Source organism: Lithobates pipiens, unplaced genomic scaffold, assembly GCF_037356315.1.
Source record: "Lithobates pipiens isolate NorthernLeopardFrog02 unplaced genomic scaffold, aLitPip1_a1.2 Scaffold_30, whole genome shotgun sequence".
NCBI lineage: Eukaryota > Metazoa > Chordata > Amphibia > Anura > Ranidae > Lithobates > Lithobates pipiens.
In genome coordinates this window covers 151,981,298-151,998,903 of record NW_027507791.1, presented here as the reverse complement: position 1 = coordinate 151,998,903, position 17,606 = coordinate 151,981,298, and the positions used below count along the sequence as shown (strand labels likewise).

Below are 17,606 nucleotides of genomic sequence, written 5' to 3'. Positions count from 1 at the left end.
AGCCTGGTACGGCTCAGGAGGGGGGGCGCTCGCTCGCCCCCCCTTTCCTGGCCGGCCGGGTAGCGTGCTAGGACAAGGGTCTGATGTGGACCTGGGGGGGACCCCCACGTCGATTTTTTTCGGTGTTGGGGTTCCCCTTTAAGTCCATACCAGGCGGCGGGGCCAGCAACGTATCCTTCGCAGGCCCCGCCTACCTGGAGACGCGCTCGAAATTAGCGGACTTTCCTCCGCGTGTGGGCGAGTCCGTTCATTTCAAAAGTAGGGCGGATAGTACGGCGGACTTAGTACGCCGTATTAGTCCGCTGAAAAAGTGCCGTGTGTGGGCAAGTAGCCCGTTCGGAAAGTCCGACGGACAGTCTGGCGGGAAGTCCGCCAGACTAAGTACGTCGGACAGACGGCTACGTGTGTACGCGGCTTTACTCTGAATGGTCTAAGGTTATCAGTGGTGTACCCCAAGGTTCAGTGCTGGGACCCTTACTTTTTAACATCTTTATAAATGATATTGGGTCTGGGATCAAAAGTAACATTTCTGTGTTTGCAGATGACACCAAGATATGCAGTGGAATAATGTCCTTACAGGATGTCTCCAATTTACAAGCCGACCTCAATACACTGTCTAATTGGGCGACTATGTGGCAGATGAGGTTTAATGTTGATAAATGTAAAGTTATGCACTTGGGGGCTAAGAATATGCATGCATCATACATGCTAGGGGGAGTACAACTGGGGGGATCCATAGTGGAGAAGGATCTGGGGGTTTAGATCATAAGCTCAATAATAGCATGCAATGCCAAGCTGCTGTTTCCAAAGCGAGCAAAGTCCTTTCTTGTATTAAGAGAGGTATGTACTCCAGAGAGAGAGATATCATTTTGCCCCTGTTCAAATCATTAGTAAGACCTCATCTGGAATATGCAGTTCAGTTTTGGGCACCAGTTCTCAAAAAGGATATCGGGGAACTGGAGAAAGTGCAGAGAAGGGCAACCAAACTGATAAGAGGCATGGAGGAACTCAGCTATGAGGAAAGATTAGAGGAACTGAATTTATTCACTCTTGAGAAGAGAATAAGGGGGGATATGATCAACATGTTCAAATATATTAGGGGTCCATATAGTGAACTTGGTGTTGAGTTGTTCTCTGTACGGTCAACCCAGAGGACAAGGAGGCACTCTTTACGTCTAGAAGAAAAGAGATTTCATCTTCAAGTACTGAAAGGTTTCTTCACAGTTAGAGCTGTGAAAATGTGGAATAGACTCCCGGCAGAGGTGGTTCTGGCCAGCTCAGTAGATTGCTTTAATTAAGGCCTGGATACTTTCCTGAATGTACATAATATAACTGGGTACTAACATAGGTAAAGTGGATCCAGGGAAAATCCGATTGCCTCTTGGGGGATCAGGAAGGAATTTTTTTCCCCTGCTGTAGCAAATTGGAGCATGCTCTGCTGGGTTTTTTTTTCGCCTTCCTCTGGATCAATTGTGGGCATAACATTGGGTATTTAGATTGTACGATTTTTTATTTTATTTATTTGTTTTTAAGGTTGAACTGGATAGACTTGTGTCTTTTTTCAACCTGGCTAACTATGTAACTATGTTTTAAGATTTTCTTTTTACAATCAGTACATACAATTTTTGGGATAATTCTCATCTATATCATATTTGTTTGTGAAAATATCAACTGATATTTTGTTTGACTATCTTGGATGTAGTTTGTCTTTTAGGTATAAGCAAACTACCACATTTTAAAATAATAAAATTTATATGAATCAAATGTGATGGGGGGCGCTAAATAACTATATAAATAATAAAACACATCTATATAATTTGACCAAAGTCACAACAAATATCAAAAATGTGTTGCCTTGAGTGGGACTAGACCACCCAGAACCATGAGCCCATATATATTGCAAAACATATATATATACAAATAGTGCATACATCAAAATTTATGAATCAACCATAAATGCTCTGCATGTGCTAAAAAGGGCTAATGCTCAATCATAGAAAAAGGTCCAATGTGCAAAATCACAGTCCAGTGTGCAAAATAAGCATCAAAAAGTGTGGCTTCCACTATAGAGATGAGCCACCTTCACTGACTGCACTGTACACCCAAAAGTGCTCTGTAATGGATGTCTGCTTACCAGAAGTTGTTGACCTTTTTAATTAAAAGAAGGTCAAATACAGCCTTTTGCAAGAAATGACTGCAATTAACAGAATGAGCTGTGTAGGAAAAACCCCCTCCTCTCCACCAACATGGATGACCGGAGATGTATGTGAAAAGGAATACAAAAATTGGAATAGTGTAATCCCATTTATTGAAAGTTTTTTTTTTTATTCTTTATTTATATCCAATTTTTTATCATTACAAAATAAATACATATATAAAAAAAGAAGAGGGGACAGAGTCATACATATAGATCATATACAGCACTAACATGCATAGTACAAACCCAAGTATTTTTTTTTTCTTTTTTTTCTAATTCCTTTATTGAATGCCAGAAGAAATAACAGACGCATGGACAACATTAATAAAACATACAGAATTTCAAAACATAAACCTTTCGGTTGCACCCGGGTGGGAGATATAGAGATCACCCCCAACTTAGGCTTAAACTAAACATGGAAGCATTCCCGAACAGGGGGCTAAATTCCCCTCTAAGCCCTTGTACACACGGTCGGAGAATCTGTCGGAATGAGTCTTATCGGACCGTGTCGTCAGATAATCCAACTGTGTGTGGTATGCATCGGACTGATTCCGTCCGAATCTCCGTCCGACCCAATTTTCCAACATGTTGGAAAGATTTCCTGACCAACTGGGCCGGACGGACCTAATCCGATCATGTGTAGAGCATTTTCATCGGACCAAGTGCCACGCATGCTCACATTCAAATTCCGACACGGAAGCGCTCGTTCAGGTAAAACTACTGCTCGTAAGCGATATAGCACATACGTCACGCTGCAATGTTAAAAAATCATTCATCAAGCGCATTCTTTTGTTCTTTACAATGCTGCAAGAACCAACTTCTTTTGATGCTTATAGTCACACACACTTCTCCCGAACGGATTTCATTACTCTTTTTTAACCATTTCAGTAATACAATTTTAGTTTGCGTCACATCTACACAATGTTTGATTTGTTTTTTTTATTTTTGGGATGTTTTTTTTGGGGGGGGGGGGGGATTCCCTAAAAATCTCCTTTAAAGACACTTTGCTCATTTATCCTTATTTTTTTATTTTTTTTGTGAAAACTTACAACAACATTATTTGATTTTTGAGATTTTGTTTTTCTTTTTTTAGGCCTCTTTCACACGGGGGGGATCAGTAAAGATCCGCCCCGTGATGATCCGCTCGCTCAGCGGGGATCGCTCCGTTGTCCCCGCTGAGCCGGCTGCGGACAGGGCGGTCTCCGCACACTGTGCGGGGACCGCCCTGTCAGCTCTCCGCTCTCCTCTATGGGGATCGGACGAGCACGGACCGTGTGTCCGTGTTCATCCGATCCGCTCTGCAGACGGACAGAAAAATAGGATTTTCCTCCGTCTGCAGAATCGGACAGTTGCGGAGGCGGACAATAGCGGGTGTCTGCGGATGCTCATCCGCAGACACCAGCTATCCCATAGGGATGAATGTATGGCCCGTATTTCATCCGCAAACGGATGGATGAAATACGGACATACCATCCGCATGTGTGAAAGGGGCCTTAATCTATAGGAGGTTGTTTAGTGTTAACACCCCTTGTTATTTATTTCACTTTGTTTTTTGGAAATGTACCTGCCTGCTCACAAATAAACTGGCCTTTTGGAAGGAAAACACATACGCAAGTATTTCATCCAAACAAAAATGACCTTTATTTCGGTGTCAGTAACAGATAAAGAGGGAGGCAGCAATGTTGAAACTGGGGAGATTTGTGAAGCCTTTGGCCCCCAGGGCACACATCAAATATTTCAAAGCAAAAATTGGTGGCCTGAGGAGTACATATCTGAGGGAGAGAAGTCTGGTCTTGAAGTCCATGAAACCTGGAACAGCAGCAGATGACATCTATGTTCCCAGGCTGTGGTACTACAACAGGATGAATCTTCTGGCAGACCAGACTGAACCCAGGTAATCACACTCTGGTCTTCCTTACACGCTTCCTTCCAGGCTGTGGCTGTGGTGCTGGAGGTGTGGCAGAAGGAGGAGGAGGAGCAGGGGCATGGGCCAAATGACACAAGTGTGATTCTCGTGTCATTTGGCCCAACAGACCCGTGTTGAGGGTTGGAGAATAACCTGCTCACACCATTTCTGTTGCCCCTGCTCCATTTTCTCCAGCTTGCACACAATCAAGGCAGCCAAGGCCTCTTGGTGTGTTGGTTTTGCTTGTAGTGCCGCAGAAGCCTCACCAATCAGCCTCAGGGCCGACTCCTCCACATTCCCCCCCTTTCTCGTCCTTTTGTGTGGAAGGTGGAGGGGAGGGACCTGGCATTCGGTGAGGCTCCTTTGGCTGCCCACCGCCTGGCTGCCGCTTACCCCCGCCTCCTCCTGGCTGCCACTTTCCACAGCCACCTCCTGGCTGCTGCATTCCACACCCTCCTGGTCCTGGCTGAGTTCTTCCTGTGTATGAAAAAGGGACATCGTTTGAGTTTTTGGTTCATCAAACACACACAATTTTTATATCAACACTGTTGCAAATTGTTAACCAATAGAAAAGACTGTCATTCTGAGCCCAGCATTTTTCTTTCTTGTCCCAAAGGTTTTGGCCACTACTGTCTATTGATATGTGAAACACTTTCAAAACTCACCAATTAGGGAGCAGAAATCAAGTTAACATCATTCATTTTGACTCCACAAATATGTACAACAATACTATACCTGGCTCAAGCTGGGCTCCTCCAGTTCTTCCTGAGTGGAAGGCCCAGGTTGTGCGTCGGAAGACTCAGCGGGTGTGGAATGGAGCATAGGACGCGTGGAAGGAAGAGTAGAGAGTGATTGTCTGGCCTCAGCCTGGTCTGACAGAAAATTCATCAAGTCATAATACCACAGGGTGGGAACATAAACCTCAGCTGCTGAAGTTCCTGATTTCATGGACTTCACCACCTTATTCCTCTCCTTCAGATATGTACTCCTGAGGTTCCCAATTTTCTTTTTGATATATTTCTCATCTGCCCTGGGGACCACCGGCTTCACAAACTCAACCAGTTCCATTATTGCTGCCTGCCTCTTTGCTCTGCTACTGTAAAAAGGATGGGTGTTTTGCCACAGGACTGGCAGGTCTCGATATTTATCGATGAATAGAGGGAGAAAGCTGTAGTCATTAAAGCCGTCCATGTCTGCAAGACACAACACAAGACAAACACTAATGTCAGGCTAAACTCCACTAATGCAGGCCTCAATCTAGAATTAGTGTAGCCTAGTGATGTGCCAAGTTCAAGATTGTACCTTTGTTTGTGCGTTCGTTGCCTCAGCTTCTCCCTCTGTTCACAGATCGTACGGACAACACACGCGTGTTACGTTTTATTTACAGTGTGCATGCGTGCAACTCCGCCCGCCCCTGATGTTCTTTCCAGACTATTCCCCGCCAGTTCGCTTCCGGCGCAGTGGGCAGAGCACACAGGTGCGCAATAATAATTACACTAAACGAGGAGGAGGGTGAGGAAAGGCCGGAGCTTGAAACGTCCCGATCCAGGAAGACAAGATTTAAGGCCGCAAATATGTCTTTTGGAGAGATGTTGGAGATGGTCGACATATTGATGGGAAATATGGACCTTACCCAAACCCAAATATCAGAAAGACCAAGATCATGAATAAAGTTGTGAAGTGTCTTCTGCCTAATTTTGGGGTACACCGATCCATGGATCAACTGAGAAAACGCTGGTCAGACCTGAAACTGAGGGAGCACGAGCAGTACATAAGGATCAAGCGTGTTCTGGACAAAAGTAAGTAGTTGTGTGTTCATATGATTATTATTGCTTGCATACTGCTCCATGTGCTTTGAGTTCATGTTGTGCATTTTAAAATGGCCACTTTCAAGTTCATGGTTTCATTCGTTCGTAGGAAACATCGTTATGCAGATAAGTATTCTAGCTGAACACAGTGTCCCCAATAATGTTATGACCTTGAAGCTCGGCCAAAATAAACAATTGAACAACACTTCCAAACAATGTTTCATATTGTTAATTATGCCCTCTGTGTGATAATTATTTAATTTTTACAAATCTCATAGGGGAGAGAAGACTCGGCAAGTATGAGGACACCAGGGACCCCACCCCTCACAAAGAAGGACAACTTCCAAAAGAACAAACAGAGAAGCAGAAGGAGGAGGAAGGAGAGATTGTGCAGGATGTGCAAATTGTCACCACAACAGGTGAGTGTCGGAGAACACAGCTTCCGGTAAGCTCATCAATGTATGTCCCCATATTTAAATTACGTTTTTTTTTCTTTTGTTTTATAGGTGACGTGGAAGAAGATTTCCGTTTTACCAGTGAAAGTGCCCAGATCAGGGAGATAATGGGGTGCAATGGGTATTGGGAACATATCCTGCAAAACATCAATGATGTTAATTTAAATTGGAAAAACATCATTGATGTTTTGGGGAGAGTGTGAAACACCCCAAACTAGATAGGGTCTTATTTTTGGAATTTTAAGACCAAAATGTTGTAGTTCTCCAAATTAGACTTTTGGAAGATGCACAGAGTGTGGAAACATGCATTATCTCCCATCATGGGGGATCATTGTATGTGTTTTGTGTTTAGTGTCTGAGATGAAGGGGTTGCAGCCCCAAAGCATGTACATTGATCCCCCATGATGGGAGCTAGCACATGTTGACACACTGTGTGCATCTTCCAAATTTGGATTTTTCAGGGGTGACACCCCATGTGATGAAGGCAATATCAGCCCAGTTTGTACATACTCATGTCTGATATTTTCTTCATTTTTCAAAGTGGAACTTTGTATGTTTCTGTGTTCTGTATTTTACAGTTAGATATATGCCTGTTTACACCAAAACAATAATTAAAACAAATTTTTCAAAAACTCTTTTTTAAAAAAAACACAATTTCTAGGTTGGTTGTACAAACCTTTTCAAAACGCACATGTGAATGTGGTTGGATTAAACAGTTCAATTAGCAACAATGTGTGGCTTTTTTTTTCATGGCACCAAAAATGTATTTGGAGTACAATTTAAATTTGTGCTGAGAAGGAGTGTGATTTACTAAAGGCAACTCCACTTTGCACTCCCAGGGCAGTTTCAGGTGTACTTTTGCAGTGCAATTGTAGTGCATAGTGGATGTGCCTTTACTAAAAAACACCCACAGTGATGTGTAAATTTGGTCAATCATGCCATTTTCCTGCCATGGTTCTGAAAATGAGCACGATTTGGGTCACTAATGCACTACATACATTAGTTAACAAAAAAGAAGGTGTGTGTGTGTAGAAGACCCACAACATAATAACATTATCTGAAGAAGAGACTGTCCCCTCATCTCGCACAGAACTTGGGTTTGCACTGTTGGTGAAAAAGGCACAACTTTATCAAACATAATTATACCTAGGAGACACATAAAACCAAGCCAAGCAGTAAATGAAGGCGTTTCATATAAAAATTTAATTTTAAAATGCTGCTCAGTCATTGTCTGGCATATCAATGGCCCCCCTACCCACAAAGTAGTCCATGTATTGGGTTCTAACCTCACGGGCGCTTTGGGGGGGACAAGCCAGGATGAGCATGTTGAAGGCCCGTGAGGTTATCTGCATTGTCCATCAAGTCTGCTTCTTGTTGGCCAACTGAGACCGCATAGTTTGAAGAAACTTTTTTCAAATAATTGTGCAGAACACAGCACGCCAGCACTATATGATTGAGTTTGTATTCCGCCATGTGAATAGGCGTAAGAAAAAGGCAGAACCGGCTGGCCAGTATACCAAAAGTGTTCACCACTCTTCGGGCTCTGGACAGGCGGAAATTTAAAATCCTCTGGTCTGGGGTGAGGGTCCTCTGGGGGAAAGCCCGCATCAGATGGTTCGTCAGGGCAAACGCCTCATCCGCGACGAAGACGAACGGGAGTCCTTCCTGATTCTCCTCTGGAGGTGGCAAGCCAAGACTGCCACTCTGGACTGCCACTCTGGAGACGCCAGTAGAACTCCGTCCGTGAGAACACTCCACCATCCGACATCCGTCCATTTTGCCCCACGTCCACATACAAAAACTCCTATGTCGCAGACACCACCGCCAACATCACGATACTATGAAACCCCTTGTAGTTATAATAGTACGACCCCGAGTTGGGTGGTGGGACGATGCGGACGTGCTTCCCATCTATTGCTTCTCCACAATTGGGAAAGTCCCAACGACTGGCAAAGTGGGAGGCCACAGTCTGCCATTCCTGTGGCGTTGAAGGACACTGTGGAGTGAAACAAGAACAAAAATTAGTAATTTGACAAATCAACATTACAAGCAGATTAGACACCAACATTTTTGGACAAAATTAGTATAACATTTTGGGAACTGAGTATTTAAAGCCTAAAGTCTAATGTCCCCTTATGAGAGTCATCACCCCCCCATCCCTCCCCCACCCCCACCCCCCCATATCCCCCATCTGATGGGCCCTTGCTAAAAAAATGAGAGGGGATGTTTAGGACAGGTAACCCTCTCCACTTGATTGAGAGCTGAATGGCTAAATAATGTGTGCTACTTTGAGAAGCCCCTCCTTAGTTACACTATTGGCAGCCCGCCGGACAGGTAAGAAGTGTCATAATAACAAAAAGAAACCAAAATGGAAGCATTTTTTGACATTCTGCTATTACATATCCATATAATTAATAGGTTAAAAAAATATATATATATAGCATTTGAAAGTATTGAGGCAGGCCCTTGCACTACATGCTTTGGTGAATTCATCCATAAATGTGAGCATCAAAAAGGTAGGTAGAGTGTGTATTGGGTTTGGTAAAGTCAGTAGATAGAGGATTGCTATCAGCTGAGCTAGCAGTTGGGGGAGGGGGGTTCTTAATGAGTTTGGCCCCACCAAAAAAAATGTCACTCTCATGAAGTGAAGCATACACATCACATTTGGAGACATTTTAGGGGGTGTTTAGGGGGAAAGCAATACTATGGAGCTGACAAAAGACATTGGTAAGTGACTAGACTATCGTTTTATGGGCCAAGAAGAGCATGGTGGGGAAGTTAGTGAGGCAAATATGCCTGAGGACAAAGGGTCAGAGTATATGATTTCGAGCATATTGCAATGATGGTAAGAAGAAGAAGAAGAAGAACGGAAGGCGGTGGCGACAGAAGACCGGGCCACCGCCTGTAAAAGAGCTATAAGAAGGCACGGTGGCCCGGCAGAAGAACCGAAGAGGGGGACAAGACCCCCAAAGTCCGGAGAAGAGGCCGGCGGCGAGGAAGAAAGCCGGACTCCTCCGCTAGCAAAAGAGCTACAAGAAGATAGCGGAGGAGTCCGGCGAGAAGACCCCTGAAGACGGAAGACCCCCGGAGCTGTGCAATAAAGTATTTTATCTCGTGTGTTGTGTTTTTTTTTGTACTTTTATTTTACAGGTGAATGGGTAGGGGTACATTGTACTCCATACTCATTCACATAGGGTGGGGGGCCGGTATCCGGGGCCCCCTTATTAAAGGGGGCTCCCGGATTCCGATAAGCCCCCCGCCCGCAGACCCCGACAACCAACGGCCAGGGTTGTCGGGAAGAGGCCCTTGTCCTCATCAACATGGGGATAAGGTGCTTTGGGGTGGGGGGGCCGCGCGGCCCCCCCTTCCCCAAGGCACCCCCCATGTTGAGGGCACGCGGCCTGGTACGGCTAAGGAGGGGGGGGGCGCTCGCTCGCCCCCCTTTCCTGGCCGGTCGGGTAGCGTGCTCGGACAAGGGTCCGTTGAGGACTTGGGGGGGACCCCCACACCGATTTTTTTCGGCGTTGGGGGTTCCCCTTTAAGTCCATACCAGGCGGCGGGGCCAGCGACATCTCCTTCGCGGGCCCCACCTACCTGGAGACGCGCTCGAAATGAGCGGACTTTCCTCCGCGTGTGTGGGCGAGTCCGTTCATTTCGAAAGTACGGCGGACTTAGTACGCCGTATTAGTACGCTGAAAAAGTGCCGTGTGTGGGCAAGTAGCCCTTTCGAAAATTCCGACGGACAGTTTGGCGGACGTCTGCCAGACTAAGTACGTCGGACAGACGGCTACGTGTGTACGCGGCTTTAGGTTCTGGGTCCCCTGAATGCGACCTGAATATAGTATTGCACTATATTGCTCCTAACCTCAGTTATTGCTCTCCCATTGCATTCCTTGAGCACATATATTGTTACTGTTTGTTACTTTTCCACAGAAATATTAGTAAAGACAATTTCTGTGTTTTATCATAATGTGTGTGTTTTTCATTGGTTATTGCACTTACACTATTACCAGTTGTGCCAGAGGGGGCAGAGAGTGTTGCTGGGGTTAAGAGGCAGAGTAACGGACTGAACAAACTTAACTGGCTCCTTCGGGGGTAGCGCTACATATGCTAATTCTTTTTATTTTTCTAGCTATTTGACTTAGATGTGTATGGCTTTAAATTATTTAATTAACAACGTGTTACTGCTTGGTTTCTTTGCTGTTTAACCACTTCAGCCCCGGACCAATAAACACCCTAAGGACCAGAGGTCTTTTTACAATTTCACACTGCGCTGATTTAACTGGTAAGTTGTGCGATCATGCAATATTGCACCCAAACGAAATTTGCGTCCTTTTCTTCCCACAAATAGAGCTTTCTTTTGATGGTATTTGATTGCCTTTGCGTTTTATTTTTTGCGATATAAATGGAAAAAGACCAAAAATTTTGAGAAAAAAATGATATTTTCTACTTTTTGTTATAAGGAAAATCGAATAAACTCAATTTTAGTCAAACATTTAGGGCAAAATTTATTCAGCCACATGTCTTTAGTAAAAAAAAATGTCAATAAGCGTATATTTATTGGTTTGCGCAAAAGTTATAGTGTCTACAAACTAGAGTACATTTTCTGGAATTTACACAGCTTTTAATTTACGACTACCTATCTCATTTCTTGAGGTGCTAAAATGGCAGAGCAGTACAAACCCCCCCCCCCCAAATGACCCCATTTTGGAAAGTAGACACCCCAAGGAAGTTGTGGAGAGGCATATTGAGACCATTGAATATTTTTTTTTGTCCCAAGTGATTGAATAATGACACACAAAAAAAAAAAAGTTTACAAAAAGTTGTCACTAAATGATATATTGCTCACACATGCCATAGTTAAATGTGGAATTGCACCCCAAAATATATTCTGCTGCTTCTCCTGAGTACAAGGATACCACATATGTGGGACTTTTTGGGAGTCTAGCTGCGTACGGCACCCCGAAAACCAATCACTGCCTTCAGGGTTTCTAAGGGTGCAAATTTTTGATTTCACTCCTCACTACCTATCACAGTTTCGAAGGCCATAAAATGCCAAAATAGCACAAAACCCCCCCAAATGACCCCATTTTGGAAAGTAGACACCCCAAGCTATTTACTGAGAGGCATGTTGAGTCCATGAAATATTTTATATTTTGCCACAAGTTGCAGGAATTAAAATTTTTTTTTTTTTTGCACAAAGTTGTCACTAAATGATATATTGCTGACACATGCTATGGGCATAAGTGAAATTACACCCCAAAATAAAAATTCTGCTGCTTCTCCCGAGTATGGGGATACCACATGTGGGGGACTTTTTGGGAGCCTAGCCACTTACGGGACCCCGAAATCCAAGCACTGCCTTCCGGATTTAAATATAAAACGCTACCAAAAAAAAAACTGTTAGCGATCTCAGGGATCAGGCCTGACTCTGTGAACGCTGCAGTTATGTGTTTAGTGCTTTTTAAGTGACAGTAATCGATCGATACTGCACTTGGGTGGGCTGGGCGGAGGGGCAAAACGCAGGTGATAGCAGGTATCTGGGCTGATCCCGCTAACAATGCGTTTTTTTGGAACCCTAAACTGCTGGGGACGCTAGTATAGATCAGATCAGATATTGATCTGTTCAGATTCTTTACCACTACGGGAGGTTTATGCTTTGCGTGTTAGCGGTACTGGCACTAACCTAGCGCTGCCTGGGGCGACGCAGACCCTGACCCTAAAACCTAATTGATATCACCCACCGGGTGATCAGGGGGTTAAACCTTTATTGGGTAATAAATAGCGGGTGCCCTGATGCTATAAAAAGCAAACTAACTAACCAGAGTCACCCGTAACACTTATACGGTGATCACTGGTGAAAGGGTTAACTAGGGGCAATCAGGGGGTTCAAATTTTTATTAGGTAGTATATGGGGGTCCCTGGCGCTATATAAAAACCTGACGGGGAACCTAAATAACTAACTGGCTAACAGCGTCCCCAGTGACACTTATACGGTGATCGCTGGTGAAACTAACTAGGGGCAATCAGGGGGTTAAAACCATTATTGGTTAGTATATCGGGGTACCTAGCGCTATTAAAACCTGGCAGTGAACCTAAAAAAATAACTAGCTACTTAGCGGCACCAGTGACACTAATGCAGCGATCAGAAAAACGATCGCTTAGTGACACTGGCAAAAGGGGGTGAAAGGGTTACCTGCGGGGAAATCAAAGGGTTAAACCTTTATGGGGGGTAGGGGGCTACGCTGGACCTAGCACTAACTGCCCTGACACTTTACAGTCACAGACACTAAATGCAGTGATCAGTAAATAAATGATCACTGCAATCAGTGACACTGTGACTGGGAGGGGGAGGGGGTGATTGGGGGGTGATGGGGGGGGGGATTGTGTGCCTACATGTCAGTGTAGTGTTGGTGCACACTTACTTTCACTGTTCTCCTCGTAGTCCGGTCAAAAAGACCGCCCCGAGGAGAATGACATCACTTCCTGCCTGTGTTTACTATACACAGCGGGGGAAGCTTCTCATTCCCCAGGAGCGATTGAGAGGGGATGGCCAGAAACCAACGGCCATCCCCTCATCCCGGATCGCTCCTGCAGCGAAATGGACCGCCGCATGCAGCGGGAGGGGGTCCGATCGGACCTCCCACCCGCTGGAAGGCGAGCACGTACATGCACGTGCTTGTGCCTGTCGGTGCCATTGCACCGACGTACATTGCCATGCGGCGGTCCTTAAGTGGTTAATAACGCCCGACTTCTGTTGAACGGCCCTGTTGGAAAATCAGCATAGCCCCTGCAGCCAATGGGCTGCAGCTTTGATATATGTATTCTGACAGGAGAGGAGCCCCTGCTGTCAAAATACAATGGTCCAGCGGAAGAAATCCCTGCATCCATCGCTTGTGTGGGTACAGGGATCTGTGAGTTGTTGTTTTTTTCTTTAAAGCCACTGGTTGATCAAAAAAAAAAAAAACTGTACATGTATACCCAGCTTTACAAGCACTCTTTAACCTTTGAATATCTAGATGTAGTTCTGAAGGGTCATATAAAGGAGCATTACCATCAAAACTTTTTTCAAAAGTGTTGACAAAGTGTTTTTTTAAACTTCAACAGCTGTCATTTCAAACCATGGCTAAGGAAGATTTTGAACAGTCAAGTCAGGTGATTAAGAAGAAATTGCTCACAACATATATTTTTGGAACAGGCCAATACATTCCAAAGACGATGATCAGGAAACCATAAAGGGAGCATGTCATTTAACCCTGCCAGCTTCAAAACAACCAACAATTGGAGTCCCGCAAGGCCCAGATTTCATCACCAAATACAACAGACAACGCAAGAAGGCTACAAATATTTTATTCAGACACTGAAACTAAATGAAAAATGTGACTCCGCACACCAGTAGCGTTACTAAACTAAAGCTGCAAGCGTGAAAGTGAAAAATAACTCAACATATGTGTATAAAAATATGCTGATTCATATACCAAAAAAATTACCATATAATACCAAATTAACATGAATCTGAATTGTGCTAACTATAGACATGTATATAATTAAGTTCCAACATCACCACATAACAGTCCTGCATACAAATGTCTGTGAATAAAACTGATACAATCTACCAATCGCGATTGTCCACATAGACAGTTCAATTTGATGAGCCCGTATTGTGTAAAAGTAGACACCTCCATCAAACTGCTTTTGGGCATATGCTCACTTTATGGACTGACCCTCAATACAAAAGTCTTTTTTTGCTTTTAATAAAATCTGCAAACCCCATAAACCCAGCTGAACTCTCCCAGGGCTTAAGCAATCCTTCCCAGTCTCCCCTCCCCCACTGTCATTTAGTAAATCCAGCAATCCTTTTAGTGCTCAGTGCATGGATCAGTGCTCAAAGATACAAAAACTGACATAGTGCTCACTGAGGTATTTTTATTAAGAAAAGAAAGAAAAAAAATGCATGCACATCATAACTAAATAAAATCACCAATATCAATTTAAAACCATTCGAAAGCTGCTCGGGGGAATGACTGTAACATCGACAATATACAATGCATGGAAACCTCTCTCTCTCACAGACTGCTACTAAGCCATTTATAGACACTGAAACATACTCATGTCTGATGTCATTTTAAAATGAATTTAACAACAAATCACATAATCTAATTTTGCAGAACCAATACCCTGAGAAACACTTCAACACCCAAAAAAAGAAATGAAACACAGATTAATATCCACCTTTTAAATGTGGTATTCCCAAACGCCTCAGTTGTCAAGCTCTCAACTATGACTAACATCTCTACTAGTACAGGGTCCAGTCGGTCCATCAAATAATTATTTAATTGTTACTTGCAGTATATGTATACTGTATATGTTTTAACCTTCCCCCACCACCTACAATACAGTAAGTATGAACTAATAAGGGGGAGTTTTGAACTTTAAATGAGACATATGTGTCACATGTCTTCATCCCTAAATCTGTGTAAAGAAAGTTTTTTTTGGGACTTTAAATGAGGTGAGTACACATGGCTAGAATGTGAGTAGATATCAAAAACATGTTTTTATTGGTGAAACAAGGAACATGGCAAAATTACATGATACATGCAGCAATTCATAAAATTGTCAATCACATATTACAGACCATATGTAAAAACAAACATTAGTAGCAAACATTAGTAGCAAACATTAGTAGCAAACAGCCAACCACTGTGTGGTATGGAACGAATACTTGATGTAGTAAAAATACCTAAAATGACATGGTAGATGGAAAACTCAAGATAATGTATTCAGTAGGGGCGTCTGCATGAAAATAAGTGCATTCAAATTAGCCTGACACATTTTGTGGATAATACCACTCTTCAGGGACAGGTGCACACAAATCAATAAAAAACAAAACATGAGTAGACCAGTATGATCCAATGTTGTACCCCTCAATGGGGGGGATATGTACAAAAAGAAAGGGATAGAGTTACTAATCCCTAGAGAACTTACATCATAATAAGTCTGGAAAATTAGGGACGAGGAGTCAGAGGCTGTCCAAATTGTCTGTACCGCAACCTGTGGAAGGAACTCGCAGAAGAGGGACCAGGCGCATAAACATAATCCCCAAGAAAATGAAGGACAAAGATCCATATAGTCTGGTGAGTAGGCTTCACATCTAAAACTATATATTGGGTATACTGTAAATACTCTATATTGTGGCAAGTTTCTAGAGCCCAACACCAAGGTGCAGGTGAACAAGTGAGCGTAAAGGGAAATAGTGTGTGGGGATGGAGGTATTTAACTGGCTATTAGGGAGCCCATGATCATTTTGTTCCCATTTGATCTAGGGTTACTTTGTTTTTTGCTTTTTTTGCTCGCATTGGACCTATCAGACTTAACTAATTATCCATTTTACATCCATTTAGCACCAGCATTTCCATATGTGTGTAGGTCTGGTTAATTATGGGGCCGGGATTTTGTGTGCTGTTCTTTCATTTGTTTTATGTCCGGGAGCTGCAATTTGTGGTGTGAGCGCCTCCCCCCCCCCCCCCCATGTTTGCATCAGATGATGGGGAGGCTTGCCTCTACTGAGAATCGGTGTCACACTTCCACGCCATGCTCATGATGTCCCCACAGGGCTTTCTGGTGCTGGCGTGTTTGAATTTTTCCATCTGGTGTCACCATGTTTTGTTATTTATAGATTTGTGTGCACCTGCCCCTGAAGAGTGGAATTATCCACAAAATGTGTTGGACTAATTTGGATGCACTTATTCTCATGCAGATGCCCCTATTCAATTCATTATCTTGAGTTCTCCATCTACCGTGTCATTTTAAGTGTTTTTACTACATCCAGGATTCATTCCATACCACACAGTTGTTGGCTGGTTGCTACTAATGTTTGTTTCTATATATGGTCTGTAATATCTGATTGACAATTTTTTGAATTGCTGCATGCATCATGTGATTTTGCCATGTTCCTTGTTTCAACAATAAAAACATGTTTTTGATATCAACTCATCTTCTAGCCATGTGTTCTCACCTCATTTAACCCATCCCCCCCCCCCTTTCTTTACAATACATTAATTAGAACTATACAAACATTCCATCAAAGGCTCAACAAACACTGGTACAATATTAGACTAGGATTGCAAGACCATAGTAGTTTAGGAAATTTTCTTATACCTCATAATAAGAATGTAGCACTCCGAGGTTTAGTCAGAGAGCTCTTCACCAAATTCGTTGTCAGAAGTATCTACTGTAGATAATTGTTAGAGATCTATTGATTTCTCCCTAATTTTGGCCTTGTTGCACTTTTCTCTTCTACCACTAGGTAGCTGGGAACTCGGTGGTACTACATATGAGAAGGGCAACCCAAGGTCAGGTTATTGGTATATGGGGTATCTCAGCCAATGGGCAGGGGTTTCATTGAATCCCCTGGCCTGCTGGGAGAACCTATATATATATGGGTGAGGTCAGGTGATCTATGTTCTGTGCCACTGCTGTCTGGGTGGATGTGTGTTGTTTGCCCCAGGCTGCTAGGTCGGAGATTGGGCCTATCCTTGGGGCATCTGGCTGCAAGGCTGTGTGAGGGCCTATCCAGAATTAAGAGGGCAGTGCAGGGTTGGGATTGCAACTTGCAGTCCAACCAACGGTGACAGTTCTGCCGAACGGAGAACCTGTCATGGTCGGAGGTAGAAGGGAAGCTGTCACCACAAAGTGACCAACCACCTTTACCAGGGACCACAGTGAGTAACTGAAGCAAGTACCAGAGCAGTATTCCCGAGTGGGGCACAGTGGAGAATCGGGAAACTTCAGGCGGTGATCAAGTCAGGGACCCAACCAGTGGAGGTGACACTTGCAGAGCAGCTTTGTGTGTCAAGCCAGGGACTGAGCCGGTTAGCAGGGGTGAAACTTGAAAGGTATCTGGAGTGCCAAGCTAGGGACCCAGCAGGAAAGTGTGCGTGACGCTTGAGGGAGATACCCCTGCAAAAGGCTTGAGGAGTGCACGGGTTTCAGAGTCAGTGAATCAGAGAGTCCAGTAAGAGACTAGGAGCTCAAGGGGCTGAAGAGCTACAAGTGGACATTGTAGTGATGCTAAGAGAGCTGAGATACTGTTGTCATAGGAGATAGCAAACCTGCATGTGCAGAAGTGAAAAAAAAACTAGTGCACAAGGCACAGTATAACCCCTCAGGATTTTTGAATGACAGACCACGTATGAAGTAAATAATGTTTATTACATAATCACAATTGATAAAATTACAAA

At 43.8% G+C, this 17,606-nt stretch overlaps 1 long non-coding RNA gene across 1 annotated transcript in view; it reads right to left on the bottom strand.

Annotated features, from left to right (window-relative positions):
- Window positions 1–2,395: 2,395 nt before the first annotated feature.
- The window catches only part of LOC143943306 (uncharacterized), a 32,275-nt gene continuing 17,064 nt past the window's right edge, over window positions 2,396–17,606 (bottom strand). Inside the window, exon 3 of the long non-coding RNA XR_013264907.1 lies at window positions 2,396–8,362. This is a non-coding gene — a long non-coding RNA (uncharacterized LOC143943306). The remainder of the gene's footprint in view (window positions 8,363–17,606) is intronic.